At 32.3% G+C, this 15,257-nt stretch overlaps 1 protein-coding gene and 1 long non-coding RNA gene across 2 annotated transcripts in view; one reads left to right on the forward strand and one right to left on the reverse strand.

Annotated features, from left to right (window-relative positions):
• LOC125050139 overlaps positions 1–12,644 on the reverse strand; it is a 32,702-nt gene extending 20,058 nt beyond the window's left edge. The window contains exon 1 of the mRNA XM_047649766.1: positions 12,586–12,644. The gene's annotated coding sequence lies outside the window, so the exon portion shown is untranslated. The remainder of the gene's footprint in view (positions 1–12,585) is intronic.
• Positions 6,929–7,472, forward strand: LOC125050141. The gene is made up of 2 exons (XR_007117102.1): positions 6,929–7,038; positions 7,338–7,472. It is a non-coding gene; the product is annotated as an uncharacterized LOC125050141 (long non-coding RNA).
• Positions 12,645–15,257: the final 2,613 nt, after the last annotated feature.

The following is a 15,257-nucleotide window of genomic DNA, read 5'->3' on the forward strand; positions in this document are numbered from 1 at the left end:
GTAAATAGGTACTGTATATTTGAATGTTTTAAATAAACATTAATAGATTCCATTTATAACAGTATATAATGAGAATAATTATTGTCTTTCATTTATTCAAGTAACTAAACATAACAATCCAATATACAGTATTTACAATTTTCTTAACCTACATGGAAATAACAAAAATAATTAAAAATTAATTAAATTAGCCTAAAATTGATTTCTGCGCTTCTTAATCTGGTCAAATATGTACCATATGAACCGTAGCATTCTAAGCACTTAAAATGAAAAATACATTTAGAATTGGCAGACTCTAGATTTCCTCCCATTAATAAAAAACTTAAAATGTAAAAGCATGAATGTTTGATCCTAATCGCTTTGGTGTTGCTACGAATTAATCAACGAGACGATTGTTTTATTAAAGTTTAAATAATTAAAGATGTTGCTAGTGTTTTGTCTTCTGTGTACTACTATTATTGTTTTCGTTTTCTTTTTAGTTGTGTTATAAACTACTTTAAAACAAATCTTATCTGTGAAACAATTTAAGGACACTTCTATATTTTTTGTACATATCTTGTATTGCTGATGTGCCTGTCAAGTTTTCCTTATTGATAAATAAATAACTAATAAACTGTTTATGAAGGTGTAAAAGTAAGATGAAAAATATGTTCTTTAATTTAAAAGTAAATACACATACCGACAGAAATCTTGATTACTCATTAAATCGAAAAGCAAGGCAAATTATCTAAATTTCTGAACGAAAAAGGTGGAATATTTTTTTTTCGTATTTGTCGATGGTTATAACTTATAACAGTACGTATCCTAATTCTACAGTTCCATAGTCCAATAAAATCCTCATAATCCGTTCACTTATACCGTTTCCGGCTGTCATACTGTAAGCATCGTAATTGTGTAGCTCCGTAATATTGAGTGCTAAAAAATAATTTCGTACACTGTTCTTGAGACTGCGACGTCACAAAACACAAATCGAAGTGTCGTCCGTGTAGTGGAACTACCGATTTCACACAATATCACGTAAGTTCTTGAATTTCAACAAAAGTATCTCCAAAAAGTGATAATTAGAGGTTAGAAATTCACCAATCATATTGAGCATAGACAAAAGATCAATGACATTGACACTTGTCACAGTAACAGCTAACTAGTGTTGCCAGAGCAAGTAAATAAAAACTACCACTAATTACGTTCCATAACACGCAGATTTAGTTTACAAGAATGGAGGATCAGTTTCAACTATTGTTTGATAAAATGAAGAATGAAATCTTGAACCAAACAATAGAATTGAAAGATTCGATAACAAATAATATAATGGAGAGATTAGACGAAAAACTTCAACCTATTATAACAGAAAATAGAAACTTAAAAATAAAAGTAGAAAATCTCGAAAAGGAAGTAGAAAGTTTAAAAAGAGGAAAGAAGCAAAACAATTTGATAATGTTTGGAGTAAATGAAGGCGAAAGGTCTACACAAGAATTAATACAAAATACAATACATATTTTCAAAACTGACCTTGACATACAATTACAAGAACATGAGATAAACAAAATATATCGTCTAGGAAAGGGAAAGTCTTCTGGAAAACCAAGACCAATTCTGATTTCCTTTACGAGCGAATGGAAGAAGAATGAAGTTATGGGAAAGAAGAAAAACTTCAAAAATGTATATGTTACAGAAGACTACACAAAGGAAGTAATAGAGAAAAGGAAAACGTTGCAGGCGCAGCTAAAAGAGGAGAGAGAAAAGGGAAATATCGCGTACCTGAAATTTGACAAACTAGTAGTAAAAGAAAAAAATACTAACATAAATAAGGAAAAGCGCAAAAGAGAAACATCATCATCCCCACAAAACAATGCTCAACCAAGGAAACAACAAACTCTAATGCCGCCGATTAACAATAGACCAAATGCTTTCGACGTAATGAGGATTAGAGCTAATTCTCTTTCGTCTTTTCCCGCTAAGACAACAACTAACAAAGAATAACAATTAACTGTCGGTAAACGGAAAAATAAACAGCTCAACATGAACCAACATAAAATAACAAAACAAAATACTTCCCCAAGCCGACTGGTCATCGTGGGGAAAAATGACCACGACCCTCTAAAGGAAAAAAATAACACTAACATGAAAAATAACACTAACATGAAAAACAAAGTAAATGACATCCACATAGCAACTATTAACTGTCGATCTCTTAGAACACCTGAAAAACTCCAAGAACTAGAGCTGGCAATAGAAGAGTTAAAGTGGGATATTATAGGTATTAGCGAAATGCGCAGATTTGGAGAAGGTATAGAAAACCATGGCAAATACGTACTACATTATAAAGGGGAGACGCCCGGGCTGTATGGAGTTGGATTCATGGTGAAAGCAAATCTAGTCAACAACATAGAAGAACTTAGTGGATTCTCGGAACGTATTGCAATCCTTAATATAAAACTGCCCGTGAACGGAGATAAAGAAGAGAGATGGTCTATTATACAGGCATATTCACCAACTGAATCTGATAAAAAAGAGGACGTAAAAACAATTGAGGAATTCTATGAAAATCTCCAAAACGCTATTGATAACGCACACAAAAACGTCATCGTGATGGGAGACTTTAATGGACAAATTGGGATTCAAAATAGTGGGGAAGAAAATACCATAGGAAACTATGGGTATGGAAATAGAAGCAAAAACGGAACAAGACTAGTAAACTTTGCACTGGAAAACAGATTAAGTATTCTAAACAGTTTTTATAAAAGGAAACCATCAAAAAAATGGACATGGATCTCACCCAATGGACAATATAGGAATGAAATCGATTTTATTATGTCTAATAATAGAAAAGCCTTCAAGAACATTTCGATCATAAACAATTTAAACTTCCACACAGACCATAGGATGGTTCGAGTTGCGATGTCAGGAATGTTCAAGAAAACAAGACGATTTCAAAATAAACAATTAGCGGTACAATACTCAGGTGACCCTAAACTATTACTTAATAATCTTCAAACATCTCTAGATGCCGCGGAATTAGAGAAGAAAGAATATCCATCGATACAAGAAAAATACAACCTATTACTAAATCAACTAAAAACAGTAACCAGAAAAACAAACAAAAGTATCAAGAAAGAAGTCTCACTTACAATCAAACAATTATTACAAGAACGAAAAGAACTTTTACGACAAAAGGAAATTAAAGGAAACCGCCAAAGAGTAACAGAAGTAAGCAAAAAGATCAGTGAACAACTTAGGAAAGAAAGAAAAACTAAAAGATCTAATACAATGAAAAGTTACATAGAAAAGACAGGAGGAATAAAAAAGGCATTGAAGGAGTTAAACTACAAAAAGGACTGGATACCAAGTATGAGAAAGAAAGATGGCAATAATACAGGTAAAAGACTCGAAATATTAAAAATCGCTACAGAATTCTACCGAAACTTATACCGAAGTCAAAAAGAGAAAGACACTATAAAAGAAAACGACGAAATAACTAATGAAGAATATATACCGGAAATAATGAAGGAAGAAACCATAAAAGCAATAAATACACAAAAACTCGATAAAGCCCCTGGATCTGATCTTGTTACAAACGAACTTCTAAAAGCAACGTTACCAGTAATCGCTCCAAGACTTACAGATATATTTAATGAAATTATCAAAACGGAAAACATTCCAGAGGATTGGACAAAATCTACAATTATACTACTACATAAAAAAGGTGACAAAGGAGATATAGCAAATTACAGACCAATCAGTTTAATGTCCAATATTTACAAAGTGTTTTCAAAAATAATATTATCTAGAATCACAAACACACTTGAAGAAAATCAACCCAAAGAACAAGCTGGATTCCGTAGACATTTTTCAACAATAGACCACATACACGCCCTTAGACAAATACTCCAGAAATTTAAAGAATATAACAAAATTTACTACATAGGGTTCGTGGATTTCAACAAAGCATTCGACACACTTGAACATAGATTTATCTGGGACGCACTAAAAGATCAAGGCGTACATGCAAAATACATACGGATACTGAAAAACGTATACACAAAAAGCACCGCACAAGTAAAACTAGAATCTATAGGCGAAGAATTTCCGGTTGAGAGAGGTGTACGCCAGGGAGACCCAATTTCACCAAAAATATTTGCAGCAGTTCTGGAAATGATATTCAGAAATCTGGATTGGACGAATAAAGGACTAAATATAAATGGCGAAAATCTGAGTCACCTACGCTTTGCAGACGACCTAATCTTATTTTCGGAAAACCCGAAAACCCTAAAGGAAATGTTGCAACAGTTAGCGGAAGAAAGTAAGAAGGCAGGCCTGTCAATGAACTTAACGAAAACAAAAGTAATGTCTAACTCCTCACAAACAGAGTCCATAACAGTAAATGATGAAGAAATAGAGTATGTAAAGGAGTATGTGTATTTGGGACAGTTAATATCTACTGAGGAATGTATGCAAAAAGAAATAGAAAGAAGAATAACTAATACTTGGAAGAGATATTGGTCACTCAGTGAAGTCATGAAGAACCAGGATATGTCTATGAGGAACAAGAGGAGAATATACAATATGTGTATCTTACCATGCTTACTATATGGGTGCCAAACATGGGCATTGACAGAAGAACAAGCAAGGAAAATAAAAGTTTGTCAGAATGGAATGGAGAGAAGCACAATAGGAATTAAAAGAAAAGACCGAGTTAAACTAAAATGTATCAAAAACAAAACAAAATTTAAGAATGCATACACAACATACAGGTGCTTAAAGTGGAGGTGGGCTGGACATATGATAAGAGAGAAGAAGGAGAAATGGACGAGAATAATAACAGAATGGCAACCACGAGATAGTAAAAGAAACAGAGGCAGACAGACTAGAAGATGGGAGGACGACATCAAAAAAGTGGCGGGCCCAATATGGACGCGCATAGCGAAAAATAGAACAGAGTGGAAATCTTTAGAGGAGGCCTATGTCGAAAGACAAGCTGAAATGTAGAAACGACCGTTTACCGATACCGGATTTATGAAAAGAAAAGAAACTGTTAAAAGTTATAAACGTATTTGTAAGAAAAATTACTGTAAAAATAAGTTCAGCAATAAAGGCTATTTTATTTTATTTTTATTTTATTTTAATCCGTTCACTTTAAAGTTGAAAAGAACAAAATGCTCGCTGCTTCAATAGCCGTGCAAACATTAATCTCAGAGGGATTACGCTAACCGCAAACTGGGGAGATTAGTAAAACCGAAATGCGAGCAAACAAAAATTCAATCCGCTATGATTGTCGTTCCACAAAAGAAACCATTAGGCGAAGTTCGCGGGCGGTAAGTCTATAGTCTATGGATCTCCATGGAAATCAGCGGATGGCGACTTTTGATTAATTAGCGCTATTCTTTCCACCCTGAGACAGCGTCGCGCGGCTAACTCGAAAACAACATGGCGGCGGCAACTTATTTCTTTTAATAGAATATCGTATTACAGCCTTAGAATTTACCACAGAGTTTATAGAGTTTTGACACAGAATACATATTTTAATATAAAAACCCCCTTGCGAGGGGTTATTTTGTCGTATTGTTTAACTATATTTTTTAAATCGCCCTCGTATAAGGTGACATAACCTTATATATATTTTTATAAAATTGTAATTAATTACATATAAGTTATTTTAAATTATTATAAAACATACTAGTATTTTCTATAACACCTAATTGAAGGAGTATAAAATTACGTTATATTTCCTGTTAATAAATCCTTCTTGCTATAATCTTCCTTTATTTGTTTGAAAGACAACGGGTGGTCGAGAATATTGGAATGGATTAAACTCCCCGCTGTTCCGATACTAATTAATACCCAACTTGTTCGTATCTCTTTCAATGTCTAATTGTTTTTAAAAGAGAGCCTTGTTAATTTGTCGTTTGTGGGGCTTTGTGGCGAAGTTTAATTTTGGAAGAATTAATTGTTATTAGATGTTTAAAAGTTACAGCGCTTGCAAATTACGCTATAGAATTTCAATACCGTTAATATATACCGTTAAGCGTAGCTTAACTCAAGAACACGTTGAAGTTAAATCCGGAGGATTTAATATCTAAAAAAGTAATAATTTCAAAGACAATATTTAACTGCACTTATACATTTTAATACGGTTTTTAATAATAGACAAAGTGATTTGGAACAGAGGAAGGTTTACATTATCTATGTAAGGTAGAGTTATTATACATTCTGCGTACAATGTAGCATAGACCTGGGGGTCTAGCCAAGATGGCTTAACAGTAGTGTATGTAGAAAGTCGAAAACTAAATTTGTATGAAAATGACAGCTCGTGTCGACAGTCGGTAGCCAAGGCCCTAAAGGCGTGAGTCGGGATACAATAAGCGACGCCATGACAGTGCTACGAAAAGACACACATTAACGCTTACGCTATTCGGTAGCCAACGGCCAATTAATGTTTCGGCAGTGTAGAAAAAACGGCGTTTCTCCGCCATGTTTTAGCGTGATCTCAAAAGCTGCTGTTTGCAATATTTAAGTACAACTATTGCCATCTTTAACGGCTACCGTTTTAAAAACATGTCATATTTTGGACGTTTTAACGAAATGGTTTTAATTTGTTATCTGTCTTTTTTTAACGTTCTCGTGTAATTATAATAATTTAAACTAGAGTTAATATTTTTAAGTTAAGAGTTTTAGTTTTTCTATGTGAATCAATGCGAGGATAACATAATAGACACAAATAAATATGAAAATATCAAGAAAATCAGCAAATTAGTAGAGGTAAATCCTAGTTATATTGGATATCTCTTATTGATATTTATATTGCATGTAAGTTCATGAAATTGTTCTTTAATTTGAAAAATACATATACCGTTTAATATTGCATATATTATGTAATCACAAAGTAAAATTATTGTACATTTTATTTGTATATTTCAGATGATAAAGCAGTCACTAATGAACATAATTAGAAGTTCTAAATATAATAATCAAATAAAGTGGATTTATAGGTACTTCATGAACTTTGGAAATATAAAATCTAGTGAGCAATACTAAGGAATGGTAAGCAGATATTTTCTTTAATTATTTACTAAGTTTATATACTAGAGAAGTTATTATAATATTGTTAATGAATGAGAAGTTTGAATTCAAGTCCTTTGGGAGTTACTGACATTGTTTGGTTATTAAGAACTTTAATTGACAATAAGCAGCAGTGACAAATTAAGTATATTTTTAAGTTTAGAATTAAGTAAAGAGTTTTAATACTAAAGTTACCTATTGAACAAAGCTTGGGCCGATCTTACAGTTTAGTTTGTCAGTTTTCTATTTGATCAAAGTACTAACTAAAATATTTTTTTCAGAAAAAGAGAAGCTATGGAGTATGAAATAATGGTTGGTTAAGTAACATTACCTCAAGAACAGGAAACAGTAACTGAAACTATGTTCTTCTACATTTAATCTTAATAAGTTCAGCAGTTTGAATGTTAATGAGACATTATTATATACAAACTGCGTTTGTAGATTTTGGGAAGAATTATATCTTTACAATAACTATTATTATTTACAATTGTTGTGTTAAGGAAACAATCACTATTTTTTTAATCGCCCAGGATGTATTCATAGTAACTGTAGGTATCATAGTAATTTTATGAAATCATCACAACATCTAACGCTAGGTTTTCTGAATTGAACATTTTTTTTGTTTATAACAGCACACAAACAAGATATTGACATTGCTGCAAACTAACACTTACATTTATTAGTTCATTATCTACATATATAAATATGAATACATCTACATTAGGTAGTAATGCATTTAATTTGATGCACCTGTGTGTGTTCAGTAGTAATGTCTGTATTGTTTAATAAGTTGTTACATATGCTTATTTTTCTATGTAGACTGCAATAAGGAAGATATTTGGTGCCTTATTTTAATAAAAAAATAACCATAACTGAAACATTTTTATTTTGCTACCTGTTTGTTTAATATTCCTAACTATTAGTAGGTATGGGTCATTCATATATGCATTATCTGTATATTCTTGTAAAATAAACTAATATTGTGAACCACTTTAATGGCTTTTCCTACTAAAGAAGACATAGGTAAATTACCAAAAATAAAACTGACAAATACCATAACATACAATGTTTATTCATTTCTTACTTAAACAGATTTTGCATTTACATATTCACTAGTAGCAAATCACTGATATAACCAAAAGTTAATTGACATAAATATTAACTTAAAATAAGCATCAAACTTAAATTTATATCTAAGATGTTGGATCATCAATATGGAGTCAAAGGTTGATTAAGGGTTATAATTTAAGACTAAGTTTCTATTTTATAATTTTAATTAATCCCTCTTTTTTTATAAATATATTATAAACAATCAACCTTTATGACTCTAACTTAAACTGAAATTGTTTGATGGACATAAACAGAGATAATTCCAACTAGTAGCAAATCACTAATAAAATCTACACATTTATAAAAATCTGCTTTGAAATTGACATTAAAAATGTTCAAGCACAAACACCAAACCTAATTAAAGCTTAAATCAAACTCTAATTTCAGTGTTCACACTAGTCTACGTTTCTATTGTTTTTAAATTCCTTGGACTTTATCAACTTCTAGTCAACCTTATTTTCACTCTTTATTTATCGATCCACAGTACTATTTCTATTGTTTCTTCTAAGCGGTAAAAAAATATGTTGCTTCTTCATTTTGCAGATTAGTTGTGAGGTCAAAACTCAAATCCTAAAAATATCAAAGTACCTACTACTAATTATTATTATATATCGCGATTATGCAATTTCAAAATATTGTATTTATTTGTAGCCTTTTATTTCTGAGAAAACATGTAACAAAACATAATTAATTTAAACATGCAATTAAAATTCATATATTCACTTTGCACCTTCCGTAAATTCCACTTAAATCGAAAATTGTTCCAACCTTGCTGACATTCTAATGTCCCTTTTGCAGCTTCCAATTGCAAATTTACAATAATATTGTAAAGTTTTAACTTCTATTTGTTTATAAAAGTGACATTAGGAATACATTTAATCCAGAGACAATATGACGGAATAAGGTGCTACGAACAGCAGCTCGCATCTACGCTGTCGACTTTGCGGTAATGTATCGACATGCCTCTTGGCTACGAACGAAGCGTTTTCGACAGTACAATTACGCAAAAGCGGTAGTGTATGTAGAATACTTTTCGACACCAATATGGCTAGACCCCCTGGAGGTTAGGGCTGGTCGCAAATTAATGGATCTTAGACTTTTTCTTCATAATGTATATATTTTATTATAACCGCTAAGCAAAAAAAATATTATTTTTGACCGAATACGGCAATAATTACTTGAATTGCAACATTGTTAGCAATGTGACACGTCAACGAAGCATGTAATCATCGTAGACAGCCGACACGTATTTATCAAATGAAATTAGTGGTAGAGAACAAAACCACTAAAAATCGGGGGTTACACCCTCACGACATAATTATATTGCGTAACCTTGTATGTGTAAAGGGGCTGATGATCATTGATTCAGTTCTGAATTATACCGGCGTGGTACTAATGGCTATATTGCAAAAGACTTATAGGTGACGAGAGTATGAATGCACCAATTCATTTTATTTAATTCTCAATAAGGAAAACTGATAGACACATCACAAATGCAAGATATTTAAAAAAATATACGAGTGGTTATGATTTTATAAGTATCCTTTAATTGTGTCACAGATAAGATTTTTTTGTAAAATATGAACAATTCAACTAAAAATAAAAATAAACAATAATAGGCACGAAAGTGTAAACATTTATACTGGGATATAATTACAAATTCATAATGCGATATGAGAAAGTCAAAAGTAATTTTCACATCTTTGAACTGCCAAAATTGCTGACTCGATCGGATAAAAAGCAGAGGGGTTTTCTGTTAATTGCATTAATTCTAAATAGGTACCTCGCTTATTAAATATCGTGTACTACCGTAATGTATACTTAAACACATTTAAAGGCAATATATGTACATAATATATTGTTACTCCTAAGTTGACGCCTGTGGTCTGTGTAAATGTCTTTTAGGGCCCTAATTTCACATATTAACAAACGGCACTGCGAGGGGCAATCAAATGTCACTGTCACGGCGAATTCAGAAATGGCCGCGATTAGTCGCGGTGTAGGGCGATATTAAAAATGTCAAGACATCTAAGTAAATAGATTTCATTGGTGTGCTATTTATCTGTGTTGCTGTGTTGCTTATGTCGGTAGAGTTTTTACTAATTATTAATTAATTTAAATACAAAAAAAAAATTTATAACTAAAACATTAATCCCATCTGTCAGAAGCGTAATACTAGTTGCGATTTTTACATTACAATGAAGAAATTTGTTTTCGATTTTGTGTCTCTTTTTATATAATTTACCGATCATATTAAAATCTCTCTGATCTTATCATCTTAGCATATTTCGTAATCATTTGTTGAGCATATCTCGGTCCCTGTGAGTGACGCGTGTCTAACATCTGTACGATGTATAAAGTTACATTTCATTGAAGATACACTCTGTATGACACAAATAGGGTGACATCGAAATGATCCCAGTCCTCTATCAGTCAATCTATCATTTATAAAAAAAAAAAATAACTTAATTACGACGTGCATCACATAAATGGCTTCGTACCTAAATGATTTAATAAATTATAAAGGAGTTTGATTGCGGAGAAAATAGAAACAAGAATATATTGTTTGTAATGTTTTGCCACTGATGTACGAGGGCCTAGCCATCGTCTTATAAGAATAACGTATCAAAAAGTAAAAAATCATTTTATCATATAGGTAACACAATGTACCTAATAACCTACACTTATGATCGTCAAAAAAATGTGTATGTGTATGAAATGTTTCTAACTTTACATTAAGTGCCAGTTCTCAAATCAAGGGCGTAGAACGGAAGAGAAGAACTGGCAATAAACTCTCGGCCACTCTTTTTAAGCGTAATTATTATATATCCTAGTTATATGGTAATGTTATGTAGTATAATGAATTACATTTTTGAAATGATTATTTATTTGAAATAAATACGTTAAAAGTTAAAGATATACAAATATCTTGGTAAATGTTATCCATTTCAATATAATAGCAATACAAGCTGGACGAAATGAAAAGCTCATCAAAACGAACTCTGAAAAATGACAACTGCAAACATGGCCACTCGGGGAAATTGGAAGAAAATTAAAAAGTAATAAAAATACAAATGAGCTGCTTTCAATCATCCCCCTGACAAGTGGTGCGGGGAGGGTGGGGACGTCACATGAGATTAAAAAGTTTGACGAGTCTCTCCCACGGAAATTAGCATTTTACTCCCAGCGTCAAATTTGCATTTCGGATCATCTTTTTTCATTTTTCTAATCAAAACTCGTGTATTATTATGTTAGAAACTGCCTATTATATTTGAAGAGGTATGTAGTAGAAAGTAGGTTTAAAATGGATATTTTTTATTGTCTTCCACTTTAATTGATACCCATCTAAATAATGCCTCGAGTTTTAAATTATCATAAGACTTAAAAGGACAAAATATACAACGGCTATATAAAGTTAATGCATCAACCGTAACAAAGGTAATGTTACAGGATAATTATTGTAATTACAAAAAAAAACCTATATTCACGAAATTTGGCTTCAGACGTTTTAGAAAATAAAATTTGTGACATATTAAACTTTAAATTTCGAACGAAACCGCAAGCAAAATGCCCGCGGCAGCTGTCACTTAATAATTTAATTGTGCATTTCCCTCCCTTTTTCACAGTTCTTTCGCGGCAAACTCGGTCGTCCATTAGTGTTCACAGAGCAAAAATTCACCCCATTGCATAGGTATAATAGAGCAAAATATAACATTGATACTTTTTGTCTATAACAGATTAAAATACATACAAAATACAGTAAATGACATTTCTTTACTTTACAGTACCCATAGTTAGTATAGATAATTTGATTTAAAAATAAAAAATAAATCAGTGGCGCTACAACCTCTTTAGGTCTTGGCCTCAGATTTCTGAAACTGTTTCATGATCATTTTTAAATCTAATAGGCAAGTAGGTGATAAGCCTCCAGTGCCTGACACACGCCGTCGACTTTTTGGGTCTAAGACTAAGATGTTTTCCTTCACCGTTCGAGCAAATGTTAAATGCGCACATAGAAAGAAAGTCCATTGGTGCACAGCCGGGGATCGAACCTACGGCCTCAGGTATGAGAGTCGACCGCTGAAGCCACTAGGCCAACACTGCTCATTACACTCACAATTTGATTTATGTTACTCAAATTCTAATTGTTTCTACTTCTAAATCTAAAATGTGTATTTATTTTCCCTAACAAAATTGGAAATGCATCGCCTTACATAATAGTTTTCAATATCATTAATAAATATATATATTATTAGTTTAGTTATTCTATTAAACACACAGATATATAATATAATATAAAGCAAAAAAAGTTCCTTTAAAATTGAATGTAATGTAATTTTCATTAATGATTTTACTTTTATGTTAGTCTATTTTTTATTTAAACTTAGAACTTACACTATTTATTAAAAAAAATATTACCTTACGAGCCCTGGCACTGCAACTTTACACACGCACTGTTACCACGTCTAAAGCTGCGTGCACACTGACTGTGATTCCAACTTTACCGCCCGCCCAACGCTGTGGGCGGCGTTTTATCTGGGCGTGGTTACTAAATCTGATCCAATCATATCCTGCTGCATACTTCTTTTCACAACTAGTCAAGATTGTCAAGAAGCAGAGTGGACATCCGAGATTAATGGAAAGCCGGCAAGTTGCCCCAGTTATCCTGGTTAAGATATCGACATACAACTCATAGTAAGCGGCATTAACTTGCAAGGTTTTTTTGTCCGTTGTCTTATCTTTAGTGACCTAGTACCGCTACCACTTTACGATTCTATTACTGTGTATGCATACAGTCTATCTAATATATAAAATTCTTGTGTCGCGGTGTTTGTGGTTAAACTCCTCCGAAACGGCTCGACCGATTCTCATGAAATTTTGTGTGCAAATTGGGTATGTCTGAGAATCAGACAACATTTATTTTTCATCCCCCTAAATGTTAAGGGTAGCCCACCCCTAAATATTTTTTTTTTATTTTTAGATATTCTTTTCTGTTTTTATGATACTTCATTAAAAAATACATACAACCCCTAACTTTCACTCTTCTACCATAAACCCCTATTTTTTTATTATAAATGATGTACATGGCAAAACGATGTTTGCCCGGTCAGCTAGTATAATAATATATTTCTACTTTATTATCATTTTATTTCTTCTTAATAGGCAAGTAGCCTTCAGTTTCTAACACACGCCATCGGTTTTAGGTCTACGCCATGCCGGTTTCCTCACGATGCTTTCATGTACCGCACAGAAAGTCTATTGGAGTCGGGGATGACCTCAGGGAGTCACACGCTCAAACTATTAGACCAACAATACTATACTATACAGCCTGTGATATATATACAATGATTCACCGCCTAGCTGTAGTACTCTTAGTACTTAGACAATACATTCTTTACTCGATACATGAAATGGTTATTGGTACATGGTTATGTTATATGTAGCCTGTTTAAATGAGCTGAGGCAAACCGCAATATTTAGGACTGTATCCACATTAAGACCCTTGTGGATACTTTCATTTTTAATGTACCATGGTGCATTGAAGAACCAAAGAACCTTGTTCTGAAAACGTTGTATTATTTCTAAATTGCCCGAAAAGACTCTTAGAGCCTTAGCGCCAAATATCTCTCTGGTATGTAAAAATATATTGGATTTACTTAGTTACCCTAAGTGTATCGAACGTAATACGAACGTCTAATTGTAGAAAGTCCAGTACTACACGGTCCAGCTCAGGCTTTAACTGCTTAGGGCATTAGCCATTAGGTATAAGTTATAAAATGAGCTTTTATATAAACTCTAGTATCTAGTAGTAGTGATGTAAAGCTTTAATTTAACTAATACTAGCCTCCTAGTAGTAGTAGTAATAGTAGTTCTTTTTACACACTAATATTATGATAGATTTGATTTTTCTGAAGATTGAACGTAATGGATAAACTTTACTGTTAAACCGATTGTAAAATTCTTTCACTGAAAGTGAAACTTACACTTTTTATCAGCAAATAACAGACTATTTAATAAAAATAATTGCAAACCCTTCAAATATTCAAAATCCTAAGAAGATGTCGGAAAAGTAATTAAATCAAACAAACCAACATCAAATAGCTGTCAACTGAGGAAAATTAACGATATAATTTACTGTTTACCTATATTATAATCTTTTATAATATAGGTATCAAAGATTTTAATATAGGTAAACCATGAATTCCGATAACTCAAAAACTAGGCCACCCATTTTAACTGTTTGGAATCATGCCTAAATTTAATTTTCCAGGAAATTTGTAAGAAAACCAAAAAAATACTCCAATTGTAACAATACATATTTTCTTTTCCCTTAAACACAGAAATGTATGGTGAGATAATAATATAAATATATATTTTGCGTATTGGTTATTTCTATAAATTCGATAGTGAATTATATTAGCGGTAACAGAGTATTTAGGGCTAATTACCATAACAAGAACGAGACTCAAAAGCCCTAATAAAATCTCATCTCTATTATGCCGATAGAATAGAAACAACACGCATATTATGAATGCCTTATGAACTGAAACTCAAAAGGCGATAAAACAATTTTGCTGGGTTCCTCGTGTGAAACATTATTTTCTTAATAGCGGATTATTAAAGAAAGCAGTAGAGAGACCCGCATAGCAGATTCACGCAACAACGAGGACACGGGACCGGCATTATAGTCTAGTCGACAAGTTGTGCGATAGCTCATTGGATCCGGAATGACGTTTAAAAAATGTGCCAAAAGCGTGTATTAGCACATAAAAAATAATTATTTAATTTCTTAAATATTAATAGTTTATTAAATATTGGCAAAAAACGAAATGCCATTTTTTTTCATCTTTAATTGTTTATATAACTTGTGCAATTTTTATGTGCTAATACACGCTTTTGGCACATTTTTCTAGACGTCATTCCGGAATCCGGATCCAATAAGCTATCGCACATAATTTTAAGAGCAGTATCTCTATTTTGTACCATTTTCAACTTGTCGACTAGACTATTAACTAAATCTGCCACAACGCAAATCACCAAGCGTTGCGTTTTAGAACAAATAAACTAAAGCCCCCAACTCCAAATTCTTA

Source organism: Pieris napi, chromosome 6, assembly GCF_905475465.1.
Source record: "Pieris napi chromosome 6, ilPieNapi1.2, whole genome shotgun sequence".
Classification (NCBI taxonomy): domain Eukaryota; kingdom Metazoa; phylum Arthropoda; class Insecta; order Lepidoptera; family Pieridae; genus Pieris; species Pieris napi.